The 5,044-nt window shown below is 33.5% G+C and overlaps 1 pseudogene; it reads right to left on the bottom strand.

Annotated features, from left to right (window-relative positions):
• Window positions 1-209: 209 nt before the first annotated feature.
• Window positions 210-4,765, bottom strand: LOC143607420 (uncharacterized; annotated as a pseudogene).
• Between the last annotated feature and the right edge of the window lie 279 nt (window positions 4,766-5,044).

Genomic DNA, 5,044 nt, shown 5'->3' with positions numbered 1-5,044 from the left:
TTGTGCAGCCGTTATTTTGTTTTATCCACTAACTAAGGAATCTTATTATGCATATACAAATTTATATATGTTGAAGACGTTATTGTAATATGTTTTCTTTAATTCCTGTTTCGGGTGGTATCATGTTACAGAAAAAAAAATGTGACCTATAGCTTGCATGCGTTTCACTTATCAACCTCATCTCGGCGTGTCATATTCATATACAGTTTTTATTTATCTGAACCTATTTCAGAAACTCCTTTTTCTTCAAGTTTTAGCTTCTGGAGTCTCTGCTGGAGTCGTCTTCGGTGATCATGGATCTTCCAAAGCCCGTGTCCTAGTATCGTTGCAGAGTATATCCCATGTGTTATAATGGGTGCAAGAATGTTATTCGTCTGTCACAATTATTAGACAAAATACATGTTATTAGTCAGGGTTTACTGTAATTATTTAAATATGTTCTATTTAATAACATTACTCATATTAGCCGGATTAAAGTTACCTGGTTCCATTCAAATCCGAGATAAAGAGCTACAAGTCCTTCGAGTAATGGAGAATATATCTTTTTCATTTGCCTCCTTTCATACCAGGCTCCAAAAAGCTTCTTCACTTTATCGCGGCCAGAGTGAGATCTCAAAACTGGTGCCACAATGTAAGTAGGATCTGTAGTGTAACACAACCATTAGTTTTTAGACAATTTGAAAAAGAAAAGAGAAAATTAACGTAAATCGGGTGTAAACGAGCCGAGCCATTGTGAGCTACTTAAGATCGGCTAGCTAAAATCTCGAATCAATTCGAGCTTATCGACCATGGGCCTAAATTAAAGACTAGAATCATAAGTTCAAACAAGCCTGTTATTTATGCAAATAAAAAGTTAATTTAATATAATAAAATATATGCATAGCAGTTAATATTGTTGTATATTTGTGCTTAAAAATAGTTATTAATAGATTTATATATATACATATGCTTACATATTGTATGTTACATTTATATAGTTGTATAGACTTGCATAAAATAAATAATTAACTAATGAATAATAAGAGATTGCTTGAAAAAATTTTCACGAGCCGGATCTCGAGTTTTAAATATAAATCTTGAAACGAGTTGAGCTCAACCCTAACTGAATTACACCCGTTTACGTACAAATGTCAATTCTATTTGTGGTAATCTGCAAACAAACTTTTAAAAACTTATAAAACTAGTAATTTTAAGTCTTTTTATACAACTTTGAGGAGGTTGAAGTACCTTATTTGATAAAGTGTTTTTCCTTGAACGGCAAATTCAAAAGAAAAAAAGTTTACTACTTCAAGATGAATTTTGACAAAAGTATATATGTTACTATTTTTAGTTTTTAACATAATGTTCCTTTTGAAAATGATGGGATGAGAAAACAAACTTTTGAGATGCAGCAACATATAGAGTGAACCAGTGAGAGCTGCTGTGATCACGGCTGCAAACGCCTGGGCAAACGGTACAATCGGTGGCAGCATACCAGCCTACAAGACAAACAAACCGTATCCTCTATATTACTATAATCATCTCAAATATACAAAATACTTATCTATTGATCATAGGATAAGTGATTTTCAAAATGTCACAAAATTATTTTCTCATATGTTAAAAGTGATTGTACCAGGGAAGCCATTCCACGAGCATCCGCTACTAACTCATTGCCCCTTAGAAAAACATCCGACAACGCTCCCTATATAGTTACAAGCAAAAATAAATAAATAAGCAAATGTCACACTAAAATGGTGCAACATTAACAAGGTATAGTATGCAAAAATTTATAATATGACCTGAACTGCAGCTCGGTAGAAGAGTTCCTCGGCAACAGAACTTGCAGCAACAATAAGTATAAACTGCAACGGGGACATTCCATAGAAAAAGCTTCGTAACTCCTCATCTTCCACATCCCTAATTGCACGAGCGTGTGGTGACACTTTTACAACTCATCCTTGTGTATATTTTGAAGGTGTTTGATTACATACTTTTGATTAAAAGATTTAAAAGAAAAAATATGTATAGAATTATACGTCTAATATGAATAAAAGGGCCATGATCGGAGGAACAGCGTAGCCTATTCCGGCTACAATGGCCTCTAACGACGGTGAATAGCCTCCGGTTGGGTCGATTCCTACTGTGGAGCATATAAGTTCCCTGCTAATGCCATTGTCCCGTATACGCCTGTCATTCCATAAATCAAAATTGTTAGGAGGATAATATTAATTAAGGGTAGTTTAGTCATTTAATTAATTAAGGTTCTTTAGATTTCTACCTATACATGATGTTACTCTATTTGTGACTACAATGTTTCATTTACTTCAATATTGCCATAAAAATCATCACACAAATCATTTCCAGTTTTTGGAAAAATATTTAATAGAAAATATGAATGCTTACACTTTATATTTTTGTTCTTTACTTTATTTCAAAAAAAAGTAACTATAAAATATGTGGTTATTAATTATGACAATTGGTTTTCACATTCCAATAGGTGTCGTCAACGTTTTGAGTTTCGATGCGTTTTGATAACTGAATGAAAATTTGTGTGGTATTAAATAGAGTTTGGCGTATGATTATTGTTTTACGTGGTACTCTGTTTCTATAAAGATCAATCATAAACGTGCACAACCTTCTTTTATGTTTAACTTTAAAACAAAATTTAGTAGTAAAAATAATAATAATTTTTTTAACTGTTACAAAAACTCTAATGCGTGTTTTTGTTCGAAGAAAACCCTCACCTAAGTCAACGCATGTGAACACTCGTCTGAAATCATGACATTGCGTGTGGTAAGTTAAAACCCGTTATTGAAACTAAAATTGTGGGGCAGAATCGAACTTGGTCACATGAAACACCAATTGCCTTACCACTCCACATCAGCTCTCATTGACAATAAATTCTTCATCCCTCTTTTAAGTGTCATGATTTAAAAAACACAAAGTTTAAGGAGATTGAATTATTATTTTTTTTTTGCTTACCAAATGACAATAATGCCCTTAGAATTTGAGTCCATCAATATTGTTTGGGGAAGATAACGTACAAATGAAATTAACGTGCTAAACGTGAGAAGCAAGTGGTAGAGTAATTATGAAATTACATAAAAACTCTTATTGTATATATATATATTAATTACGCTACTTGACTTTCACGTTTAGCAAATATCATTTGTATTTGATCCAAACCCTTAACACTTGACGGATGGAGTCAGGCCCGGCCCAAGGGGAGGGCAGGGAGGGCTCAGGCCCCAGGCCCACTCCCTTTTAGGGCCCATGGATTTTTAAAACATTTTTATAAATGTATATATTTTAGGCCCATATTCCACCTCATACAAAACAAAGTAACGTAGCAGGCCCCAGGGTTTGAAATTGAACGTAACAGCGAGTCAGACCATCGAACTTCCAAGACATTCAGACAATCCGACGGGGTGGCTATCGGCTGACGAGGGATTGGCAGTAATGATTTAACGATTGGCGGCTGCTATATACATGTTATCTATCAACTTAATAACACAAAGCACTAATTCACTAAATAATATCAAAGCAGCATGCGTTAAGTTATTTCCAGGCCTTTACTTAACTTTAATAAAGTTTTTGTGGTTAAAATTTAAATTTTAGTTGTTAATTTCTTATTTGTTGACTGCTATTTTAAGTTTTATTGTTAATAATTTTATATTTTTTGATACATGATGATGAGATGGAATGATACTTAATTGATTATGTTAATATTTGTTTTTTTTTTTTAAAGATTATGCCTTCTAAGTCTAATCACGCAGTCAAAAACGTAAAAAGAGAAAATCTGAAGATTAGTTAAGAAACACGTAATTGAGAAGAACGCGACATACATTATTTTTGAAAACACCTCAAGTTCTATTATTAAAGAAAAAGATATTCATGCATCTAAAAATGCTAATAGAAAATCGTGATTCGTTTAAGCATTTCAGTTAAATCATTTTGGGGAAAAAAAACTTTTGCTTTGTATATCAGGGCCTTTTGTTTTTCATGTCGCAGGCCTTTAATTTTTTTTGTATTTTTGGAGACGGCCCTGGATGGAGTAATAATAAACACTAACCGATTCCATATGTGAGTCTAACAACGGCACCAATATTATCCCAAACAGGCAACTCTGCATCTGAGAAGCTTTATTATTATTATTAAATATGATCACCTCCATGCCGGAGCTCCGGTAACCACCACCGTGACTCTTCCTCTCTCCGCCATATCCGCCACTCACCTCCGCCGAAGCTCTCACACCCACTCTTTTTCTCCACTTGTTCAATCTCACCGGCAACCCAACATTAACAACTCTGCTACAGAAAGAACCAAAACACAACTTGGTTCTCTAAATAACTGGAGTATCCATAAAACGACGTGGTTTTGGGTTTGATTGATTAATATTATGGGCGGAGAGAAAAAAGATGAGAAAGTCAACGTGGAATATAAATATAGAGGCGTGTTAAAGTGGTGGGCGTGGTCTGGGTGGTCCACAAGGTTTGGATTCATGCTAATGACTATTTAACATCTGGAGGATAATGCTACTCTTTTCATAAAAATATAAAATATATTTCTTTTTGGACAGATATTATCAATTATCTATTATCTAATTAGTATAATTAAAAAGTTTGGTGTCATAAAGAAGTTTTACTAAGCCTTTTGTATATAAGATAATTTATGAAAGAAAATCACTAACTAACTCATTGGTAGCATGAATTGTGTGGGTTTCTTTAAATCAATGTGTTTGTGGTGGGAACGCTTACCAGGGTTCGATCCCTCCTATAGACATAGGTAATGCTTTTTGAATGTTTTTTTTTGTGTTGTATGACTATAGACATAGGGAATTTTTTTTTTGTGTTGTGTTGAAAATAAAGTGAGAATTGAATAACATAAAATACTTGCAACTTTGTTTGTTTTGTCCATCTTTTACAGTACATAGATCGAATATTATTTTTGTTTTTTAGTCCTGATACCACAACAAACATGATGAAAAATGACATATTTCATGCTAAGTCACCGCACTTTATTTTAGTAGTTCCGATATCGTAATAAACGTATCGAAAACCAA

Source organism: Bidens hawaiensis, unplaced genomic scaffold, assembly GCF_021521415.1.
Source record: "Bidens hawaiensis isolate Kalapana, Puna unplaced genomic scaffold, B.hawaiensis_p1.1 tig00081998_1, whole genome shotgun sequence".
In the NCBI taxonomy this organism is placed as follows: Eukaryota; Viridiplantae; Streptophyta; class Magnoliopsida; order Asterales; family Asteraceae; genus Bidens; species Bidens hawaiensis.
This window is presented reverse-complemented; position numbering and strand designations above follow the sequence as displayed.